The following is an 11,017-nucleotide window of genomic DNA, read 5'->3' as shown; positions in this document are numbered from 1 at the left end:
ATTAATGATCAAGGTTGATCATGTGGAGAGGAAAAATCCAAGTACGGATACTTGGCACGCGAAGTCGGAGAGGGCTCGGTAGCTCGTTCTCCGGACTAGGTCAGAGAGGGCTCGGTAGCTCGTTCTCTGGACCGGACGAAGTCGGAGAGGGCTCGGCAGCTCGTTCTCTGGACCGAACGAAGTCGGAGAGGGCTCGGCAGCTCATTCTTCGGACTAGGTCAGAGAGGGCTCGGTAGCACGTTCTCTAGACCGGACGAAGTCGGAGAGGGCTCGGCAACTCGTTCTCTGGACCGGACGAAGTCGGAGAGGGCTCGGCAGCTCGTTCTCCGGACTAAGTCGGAGAGGGCTCGACAGCTCGTTCTCCGGACTATGTCAGAGAGGGCTCGGTAGCTCGTTCTCTGGACCGGACGAAGTCGGAGAGGGCTCGGCAGTTCGTTCTCCAGACTAGGTCAGAGAGGGCTCAGTAGCTCGTTCTCTGACCCGGACAATGGAGTCGGAGAGGGCTCGGTAGCTCATTCTCCGGACTAGGTTAGAGAGGGCTCGGTAGCTCGTTCTCTAGACCAGGAAGACGTTAGGGTTTAGGGCTGGGAAGCTCTAAAACCAACAGAGGCATTGGATCGGTCTGTTGACCGATCCAGTGATACTTTGGCTGTCTGGATCGGTCTGTCGACCGATCCAGTGATACCTTGGTTATCTGATCGGTTTGTGGACCGATCAGTAACCACACAGAAACTTTCTATGAATTATCTGATCGGTCTCGTGACCAATCAGTAACCACACAGAAGCTTTCTGTGGGTTATCTAATCGGTCTGGTGACCGATCAGTAAGAAAACGATGAGATTCAGAGCAATAAGGGGATCGATCTGTGGACCGATCCACCTATAGACTGATCGGTCCACAGACCGATCAGCACCATCCCAGACCGATCAGGATGTCTCCTGATCGGTCCAGAGGGTTATGGATCGGTCTGTTGACCGATCCACAATGATGTCGTTTGTCTTCTGCTGTTTCTCTGCGATTTCTGATTCATCTGATCTAACCATCTGCTGTAAGCTTTTTTTGCCAATGCTTGAATTCAAATTAAGCTCCATCAGAAGAATAAGACCAAGTGATCTTTCTGCTGTGTTTCGCTCCAAATTGTGCAATTGGAGCGTCAACGTTCACTGACTGCGATCAGTTGGCAACAGCTTGACTCTTGCTTATTGGTTCGAGCTCAGAGACACCAGTGAAGACCATGGATGGTATTGGTGTGAGTTCAGAGAACCAAATGAGGAGGAAGAGTGATTGGCGACGCCTGAGTTGGTCGCAGTGATTCGATACAGGTGACAGTGATTCGGCTCTGGCTGAAGACAGTGAGAAAGCAGAGGAATAAGAAGAAGGAAGAAGAGAGGTTTTGTAACAACAAGGATTTTGAAAAACTCTCTGTCGATCAAGCAAGGGGCTGTGTGTTTGAGCTCTTGGCTGAGGAACATTCTGTCTTTGCGCTTTGCTTTCATCATGGTTGTAAGTTGATTGTTCATTCATTTTAGCCACTAAACTCTGTAAGTCTTGTGCTTCATTTCAAATCTTGTCTGAGACTTTGTGGAGAGGTTACTCCACCGAGAAGGAGAAATACTTAGTCGGAATTTATCCGGGGTGTGATCTACCGAAAGATCAAGGGATCGTCCACCTTACGGACACGCCAGGAGTAGGGGCAATTTATCCCCGAACCTCGTACATCCTTGTTGTGTTAGTGGTGGGTTGTTTCTTTTCCTTGCATCAGTTTTTCTTTTGCTTATTTCCGCTGTGCTAACATATTTTTGTGAGGAATTAATTGAGTTTTTAGTGGAGGCTATCCACACCCCCCCTCTCTAGTCATCCGAAGGTCCTAACAGTCATTCCATCAAAAAGTAGGAGATTATTGGTGTAGTTGTCACTACTGATCAAACCTGAGTTTTGATAAATGACAAGTGGATTAAAGTTAAATGTGTTGTTGATCTAACCTTGTTACCGAGTGTGCATGGTTGACTAATTTGACGGGTTAAGAGGACCAGACACCAAATAAGAAGTCCAACCGAGATGTGTGATTCCTGATTGGTAAAGTCCAAATGTGGGATTCTAGAAGGAGGTCAGGATGTTTGATTCTCGATAGATTAAAGTCCAGATGTGCGATTCCGGTAGGAGGTCTGGATGTTCGATTCCCGATTAGCGAAGTCCGGATGTGTGATTCCGACATGATGTGTGAGATACGGCAAAACTAATAACGAAAGGCTTATAGGAGAATAAACTATAGGAATTTATGGGAATTTTTGGGTATTTTTCTAGAATTATTTGGAGGTCGTATGATAGGGTTCAGGGGGATAAATCCTTAGGTATAAGGTGGTAAATGAAATCACCTTTGAGGAGGCTAAGGGAGGACTTAAGGTTAAACAAAACCCAACTCTTATAAATACCCCGCTAAGGAGCTACAGTGCCAAGCCCTAAAAGAAAAGCCGCCTCCCTGCCTTTTTCCTCTGATTTCGCCGAACTCACGCCCCTTCACCCGATTTCGTCGACCCAGCGCCACGACGATCTCTTCGTACCCGAGCTCATAGCGACGAGTGGCTCGCCGAAGCCTCGCAGAAGCTTCCCAGCCTTCTACCCCTCGTCTAGAGGGTCACTAGGGGTTCTGCTCTCCGAGCTTCTGCCTCACGCAAAGAACTCTCGGGCAGGTGAGCAAATCTGAGCTTGGTGGACACCGGAGACTGAATCGCCAGTCCCAGAGCTCGACGCTGGTTGAGGATTCGCAGTCTAGGGAGATACCTCATCTTCCCGAACCTAGAGCCAAGCTAATCTGGCGGGCTTCTCTTCGCCTATCGTGGAGGGTTCCTGTCCTTGAGGTAGGTTGAGGTATGCTGATTGATTTAGGGTTCTTTGGATGTGGAGGTCTGGGATTGATTCTGGTATGCGAGATTGAGATGATTGTGGTTTTGTTCCTAGCAGTGTCACACCGGGAGGGGCACGACAACAACCTCCAGCAGCTGTTCTTCACCCAGGAAGCAGTAGGTAATGTCTCTATTATTCCATATGTTTAACCTGTTGACCTAGGTGTAGGATTCAAGTGGTATTGTGTGATGAATGGTGTGATTTCAATGGCTTGTAGCTCTATAGGAGCTTTGATCTATGGAGCTGCGACAGCAGGCAGCACTAGTGAGATTGTGCCGGGGATCTCACCTTCCGGCAGTGAGTTATCAGTGGGGGAGACTACTGTAAGGTAAGCTTTAGATTTTGGATACTTAGTTTAATTGAATATGTATTTGTGCATTGGTGTTTGGGGAACAAATGCATGATTTGGGATTGTAATTGTCATAGTGGGTGCTGGAATTGTGGGAATGGAGTATGTAAATTGGATATGTGGATTGATTTTGGGTAGATCCGTGTGGCTTTATTTGATTAATGAATGGAACTCGGATTAAAGTTGCTTGTCTTATACAGTAGTGTAGTTAATCAGTTGCATATGTATATAGTTAAAATTGATACGTTGACATAGGATTTTGATCGGGACGAGCGTCGTGACGAGATTGACGTTGGATTCAGCCTACATATAGAGGCGGGTACTTCTTGACTTGCTTCTTTAATTTTGATCTTAGTGCATGAGTTAGTCTGAGATATGTAGTATCTATCTTGACTCCACTCGTATTCGTTTCTTATGCTTGATACCCTGTCCACTCAATCATCGAGCTGCTCGATTTCGTATGAATACAGTCTTATGTTGTTATCTTTGATAATTAGCAGATACTAGACACTATATTTACCTGTGTGACTATTGTTTATTTTATATTTCTTATTGAGCATGCGGCTTCATGTAGCATACCTGATTTCTGTTGTATACGTATGATGACTGTTGCATTATCCGCATCATGTCATAACACGCATGTCGGCGACCATATCTCCCTTGTAGTTGAGAGGGTCGTTGACCAGAGCCGCACACTCTGTTGGATCGAGAAGTGCTAGAGGGGGGGTGAATAGCGCTAGTGGCTATTTCGTTCGATTAGCGGAATCGTAAAACTATCGGAGTTGTAAAACACGCAGCGGAATAGATAAAAGAAACAACACAAAGACACAGGTCGATTTTACTTCGTTCGGAGCCTAAGGCGACTCCTACTCGAAGGCCCGCGATCCTTGATCGCTTTCCGTGGGCAACAACTATAAGCTCGTTAAAAGATTACAATTATGAGTACAAAAAGCTATAAGTATTATACCGACAACAAGAAATGCTAAATCTGAAGCTTCGGGTCGTCGGGCACTTGTAGCACTTGAGCGTCTTTTGGAGCAGCACGTCGATGAGAGATCACTTGGTATTCGTTATCTTGAAGTGCTGGTTGAAACCCCTTATAAAGGGTGTTGGCGCCTTGAAGGTTGTTGGCGCCTCCGTCTTCTGAATCCTCGCGTTGACCAAGCTTGGGCGGTGAAGTTCATCCTTAAGGCGCCTTAAACCTCACTCAGGCGCCTTCTTCAGGCGCCTCAGTGGTGCTTGGTCGGCTCGACATGCACCCGGGCGCCTCCAGCTCCGTGGGCGCCTCGGGACCTTTCGCTCAGAGGGCTTTGGTTGCTCCTTTGCACTGCAGATACGTTAGTCCCAAACACTATCCTGCAACACAGAAGTTAGCATAATAAATATGATAAATGAAGTATAGGCAGTCTCCGGACTGTTCGAGTCTGGTTTCCAACCGGAAAACCTAGGTCGACCCAACGCCTATTGTTCCTCACAGCGTCCTCACCTACTCCACTCAGGAGATTTACCTATTGCCAGTGCGATCCTCCAGATCGACCGACTTTTGCTCAACACTCGATACTTCCGAATTTTCTGCTGGACATCCGCTTCCCGGCTAGTCCAGACTTTCACCTGGTTCACGACACCAGGACTTTCCACCTAGGGTTACCACCCCCTAGGACTTTTGCCTGAAGACATCGACCTGCCAAGACTTTCCGCATAGGGTTACCACCCCCTATGACCTAGAGTTACCACCCCCTAGGGTTTTTGCCTGAAGACATCGACCTGCCAAGACTTTCCGCATAGGGTTACCACCCCCTATGACCTAGAGTTACCACCCCCTAGGGTTTTTCCCTTTGCCTAACCGCAGCTAGGACTTTCCTGACATCCTCAAGTAGACTTGTTAGACAACAAAACACCTTAACTTTGAATTCTTTTCCATTATCAAAACACGAGTTCGATCGTCGAATGCTTCCCGCACCAACAATCTCCCCCTTTTTGATTATGGCAACTCAAATTCAAAGTTAAGTAAACAAACGAATAGATAAACATTTTTAACACAAGCAAATCTGCTAAGTATAGATGAACAAAACTGACCAAAGCAAATTCGCTAAAGTGACCTATATGCTCCCCCTTAACTTTTGCTCCCCCTTAGCTATTAATTTGAATTTTACAATTTGCTTCTTACAAAATGACCAAATTTGATAAAGTAACCTATATGCTCCCCCTTAACTTTTGCTCCCCTTTACTATTAATTTGAATTTTACAGTTTGCTAGTCTCCCCCTTTGCCATATATCAAAAAATGGGCAATAATAGACACTTTAATAACATTATAAAATTGTTGGGGAGTGCATCTCTTTGATAGATTTAGAAAGTTAGTGATTATATCTTTCTTACTTAAGAGAAAAAATTGTTTGTTCGTCTTTGAAAAAAATGTACAGGAAATTACTCAGATCAACAGGTTAGCTAAGTTCAACAGGGTTTGAAAGTTAATGTCAAGTGTTAGGACAAGGTTATTCATTCAAGTTCAGTTGGTCCTTAAGTCCAAGCATGAGTCATGTTCATTAGATTGATTTACTAGGTATCAGAGCCCTAAAGAACAAAATATTTTTAACTAGAAAATTGAGTAGCCTCTGCCAACTGTCTAACCTTAAGTTACTTGATGATTGTCTACAGGACAATAGCTTTCACTTGGTTAGTCAAGTTAAGTTACCTTGGTCCAGCTAGATTTGACTAGAGTTGGAGGACTTTAACTTGATTAATGTATATTGCGTATTTAATGCCCAGACTCATATTTATGCACAGATATAAGCATTCTTGAGTCCAGGCTATACCCTATGCATCTCACGTCGTTCTATGTTTTTCAATCACAATCAAGTTATACCTAGGTGCTTGTGAGATGCTCTGGCTTAATTCTAGGGGAACATGATTTCTAGGGGGAAAGCCTAGGCTATTTCAATATTTTGAACAATCTAGAAAATTAGGAATTTTGAAAATTACTTTTCCTAGAATTTGAAAAATGATAAGTAAATCCAGAAGTTTGAAAAATCTAGGAAATTGGAAATTTTGAAAAAATTTCCTAGAATTAAAAGAATAAGACAACAAAATAAGACACCTACTCTCAAATAAAACACAGAAGTACTTAATAACATGTCCAAACAGTCTAATAGATCCAGGATACAAGTTAAAAAGGTGAGTAAGAGAGACAGATCCAAGAAGTGAATGACATAGCCCAAATATCTAAGAAACAGAATCAAGCCGGTGGGTCATCAGCTGGAAGATCGGCTAGAGGCTGCTCGGGTGGTGGCTGAGGCTGTCCCTGACGCCGAAGCTCGCCTCGGAGAGATGCGAAACCAGCAATCATCTCGGATCGCATAGATCGAAGAAAGCGATGGCTATCTAGTACAGCCCGTCACGTTTGAGTGGTCTGGACCTCGAGGTGAGTGAGTCTGTCCTCGACAGAGAGTGGTGCTGAAGATGAAGGCCCGGCTGAAGTAGAGGGTCCGGCAGAGGTGGAAGGATCAGTGAAAAAGTCCTCTGCCAGGAAATCGGGCCACTCCTCATCTGCATCTGGTGCGTCCTCGGTTGCTGGAGCACCAGGGGCAGCAGCTAGTGGTGGTCGGCCCTTCCAGGCCAGAATCCCCTCGATAGTGACCTCGGCCCCTGCTAACCTAAGACTACGCTGACCGACCTCATCGTAAATGGTAAGTGGGATGAGTACCCCTCTGGTAATGTCTATCCTAGAGCTGGAGAAGATCTGGGTCAGAATATGGCAATAAGGCATATGAACTACTCCTGATGTAACTGTGCTGGATGCAAGGATAATGTTATGAAACATATGGAGGGCTATGTCTATGTCAAGGCGCTGGGTGAGGGTGTACAAAAAGAACGAGTGGGATGGTCGCATCGTCGAGACGTCTCGAGATGATAAGGGTAGTATGCAAGCTGTCAGGACTTTATATATAGAATAATCCTGAACTCGAAGAAGTGTGGATCTGAACTCTGTCAGGCCCAAAGGTCTCTCCTCCCCAAAGAAATGCATGTAGATATCGTCTAATGTAATGTTTGAATAGGGATCGCCAAAGGGTAGGGTCCTACTCAGGTAACACAAGAATGTACACTCAGACTCCCTAAGCTCTAGGCTGGTGCGAAGTAGGGAGGGTGTCAGCTGAAGATCAGTACCACCAACTCTGGTGGAATAAGTTCTATCATCAACCTTTTCAAGGTTGTGATAGAACTGGGCACACAGATCTTGGTTGACTGTAGTGGTACAGTCAACCAATTTATCTAGATGATAATGATTTATCATCTCGATAGTGGGTTGACAGAATTGGGACAAGAATTCTTGACCAATATACCTAGGTTTAATTGACTCAAAAGTATACCTAGAGAAATCTATCCTATGCTGTTCCGAGGGGAATCTCGGGTCCGTGGAAGGGGCCCTAGCTTGTGTGGTATCCACAATACGACGCTTCCTATTTTTGACATTATACAAGAAAAATTGCAAAACTAGCAAAGAATGTAGAAAATAAATGATTGAAGAGGGTTTAGATTATATGTAAAATACCGGAAAATGACGAATATTAATAAGGAAATTTTCTGGAATTTTTGGAAATTTATCGGGAATTTATCGGAGCTCGTACGAACGAGTTAGCGGGGACAAAAATGGGGCCCGGAAAAGCCTGTTTAGGTTACCCCATTTAAGCGAGGAAAAAATTATATTTATATATCCTTTTCCTTTTATTTTGTTTTTTTTCTTTTGATTTACTTGTGTCGCCGTTTCTTCCTTGCCGAACCAATTCCCCCGCGCGCCCCTCTTTTCTCCCCGACGCCGCCGACGATCCGAGCCCTAACCGCCGGGTCGGCGGTTTCTTCCTCGCCGCCCTTCCTTTTCTTCTCCACAGCAACGACGCCGAGCACAGCCCAACGGCCTAGGTTCCGGCCGACGCCTCCTCACCGGCAACCGAGTCCCTTTCACTTTCGGTTGCTACTTTTCGCTGCCCTAGCCGACGCCTTCTCACTTTTGAGTTGTCACTGCCCGAAGCCAGGCCGCCCGGCCGACGCAGACGCCACTGCCGCGTCTCCTCGCGCCAACGGCCAATGCCAGAAGCTTCTCTTCGCCTCTGCCCGATCCTCCTTGCGTCGACTTGGAGCCCTAGAGCTCTGCCACCTCGCCGACGCCATCAAATGAACCTAGCCGAACAATTCCAGCCGTGCCCTAGTTCCGAGTCTAACTCAGCCATCGATCGCCTCTTTTGGGCCAAGTTTTGTGCCAGTGAGGTAACAGAATTTGTGGGATACAAGTTTGGGATTTTTGGTATTCAGCCTTGATGTCAATTGATGTGGAATGAAGATTTCAATGAGTGACTTGTTTTGGAATCTTTGTAGGTGTTGTTAGCCATTGCAGCCCTAGTTGTGCTGTTCGTGGATGATCCATGGCTTCGACCAACCTTCCGATCTGAAGTCATCCTTTGATGGTGAGCTATCAGCAACCCACTTGCATTCGGGTAAGTGTTGAAGTTGATTCATGATGCTTAGTAGTTGATGGTAGTGAATTTGATTTGGATAAGTGGATCATTAGTTTATGTGTTCTTGGATTAAATTGATGTGAAGGGAAGGGATGGATCAGATTAGAGGGATTAATAGTTGATATGTTGATCATAGATTCTAAGTTTTGTTGAATATCCTGTGTTTGTAGGATTTGAGATGGATGTGATTTCTTGGACCTGTTGAAGACGGTTGATACGACCTGCGTATGAAGGCGGGTACCTCTTGACTTATCTTTTATGATATTGTCATTGGATATGCATAGTATTTTATAACTACATGCAATGAACATGTTTGCCTTTGGTATGTCACTGTTTGATATCCATAGCATGTTAGGTTTGTCACCTGTGATGTATCCGTGCTTATATCTCGTGATTTGTTGCCATGATTATCTTGTTACCATGAGTATCTTAGTTTCTAGAGTGACATACCATGCTTACTGAGGTTAGGACTAGGATTTGGATTGTTGTTTCTGGCCTGTGTATCTAGATTATCTGATACTTAGGTTTTGTGTCATATCGTATTTGTGTACCTCTGTTTGTATATCATATATGATTCGTGTTCTAGACCCGATTCTTTGATCTGTGTATATTGTTGAATACGTATCTTTATGGAAGAGGATATGATTTGGAGTGCAGGTTGTTATACCTTAGGGACTTGTATACCTAGATCAGTGGATTTGGCTTCTTGATCTTGTGGTACCCGTATTATGTATATATGGATTTTATCTTGATCAGGATATTGCGTACTTATTATGTTCGGACGTAGGGTTTTGATATTCTATCGACTGTACTCTAGATCTTGGTATGTGACCATCGCTTTTACTGATACTCATTTTGTATGTATGGATATGGTTATGTTGATCGATTTTGCTATCGTAGTGGCGTCGTCGTGATTGCGTATTGTGCGATTATCGGCTCAGCTATGGTTGAGCCAGTACATGATTATATATCTTCTGCTCATGGTTTAGTGGTATATCGAGACAGTGTGTGGCGGTTACTGTTTTAGCTCCGTTAGTCATATGACCAGTGAGCCAAACGATCAATTCCTTCTGTTTAGCTCATGGCATTTAGTGTAGCGGTAATGGCCGTGAGCAGTGGACTGTTGGCTCCGTTGGTCGGGTGACTCGGTGGTGGCCGTGAGAGATACCTCCCGTCGTCGTGTCTGGGAGTTGAGGCGTTGAGCTCCCCGTTTATGATTTGGGGTCGCGGGACGGGAGTACTCAAGCGTCCATCGGTCACTCGTGAGGCGGTGACGAGTGCGGTTGTCATGCTACCCACTCGGTCTCGTCGTTTGTGTGTGAGAGGGTGGTGGCGTCGGTGGTGACCGGACCTGTCATTACATCATGTCGTTGATGTATTTATATTATTGTGATTGTGTTTCTTGCGTTTGGTTGTTGCATTTGGTTGGATCGTACCTTTGACTGCGTCTGAGGATTATTGACACTTCGGTTTGGCGACCCTTTTATGCGGATAGGGTTCTGGTGAGTCTGACTTCCTCGATTACCTTTCGGTTTCGTATTCCTATATATGATTAGGAATTTGTGTTTGTTGCTGTTAGATATATCTTACTACTCATGTCCATTGGTATTCGCTGAGTTGTTGAACTACCCCCGTTGACACTATCTTTTTCAGGTACCAGGTTATTTATGGTGTCGCTTGGAGCATCCTGTCTGCTGGTCCCCACGTCACATCAGAAGACATATCTCCGCATTTTTGTTATTTGATCTTGGTATATGAGATGTATGTATTTGGCTTTGTGTGCTCCGGTTTTGTGTTCGGAGTGTTGATGCTGTTATGTGATGTTTTGTACTGGTTGTTGGTGTGTAAGCCTAGCCGGCTAGCAGTCTTTGTGTTTTGGTTTGTATTTGGTTTCTGTCATTTTTTTCGTGTTTTGGTTTTGTTCCAGCCGAGTGGGCTGATGATATATATATAACTGCGTGGTTGTGTGTATATATATTCCAGCCGCCTGTGGCTGATGTATATTGTGTATGTAGAAAGTTTCAGATTGTCCGCCGTACAGGGGAGGTGTTGCCGAAATTTCTTCGGACAGGGACTCCTCCGGGGCGTGACATTATACCTAGGAGGCATAGCTAGGAATGAAGGGGAAGGAGACGGGTAGAAGGCGCCTTGGTTAGGAGGAATCGCAAAAATCGGCTTGCGGCAAAAAACACGAACAGAAACAAAAAGAAATGCTTCTGTTCGTGACAAGAAGAAGGTTTTAAGGCGCCTTAAGGT

At 45.1% G+C, this 11,017-nt stretch overlaps 1 long non-coding RNA gene across 4 annotated transcripts; it reads left to right on the top strand.

Annotated features, from left to right (window-relative positions):
* Positions 1 to 2,446: 2,446 nt before the first annotated feature.
* LOC122009317 lies at positions 2,447 to 10,604 on the top strand. 4 transcript variants are annotated; one of them, XR_006119528.1, is made up of 5 exons: positions 2,461 to 2,858; positions 2,962 to 3,024; positions 3,122 to 3,232; positions 8,622 to 8,740; positions 8,932 to 9,105. It is a non-coding gene; the product is annotated as an uncharacterized LOC122009317 (long non-coding RNA). The 4 variants fall into 4 exon arrangements; XR_006119527.1 differs by lacking the exons at positions 8,622 to 8,740; positions 8,932 to 9,105 and adding an exon at positions 3,509 to 3,574 and having other exon boundaries at positions 2,447 to 2,858; XR_006119529.1 differs by lacking the exons at positions 8,622 to 8,740; positions 8,932 to 9,105 and adding an exon at positions 10,415 to 10,604.
* Positions 10,605 to 11,017: the final 413 nt, after the last annotated feature.

This window comes from Zingiber officinale, chromosome 8A (assembly GCF_018446385.1).
Source record: "Zingiber officinale cultivar Zhangliang chromosome 8A, Zo_v1.1, whole genome shotgun sequence".
Classification (NCBI taxonomy): Eukaryota; Viridiplantae; Streptophyta; class Magnoliopsida; order Zingiberales; family Zingiberaceae; genus Zingiber; species Zingiber officinale.
Note: the sequence above shows the minus strand (reverse complement) of the source record. Positions and strands in the feature narration are given on the sequence as shown.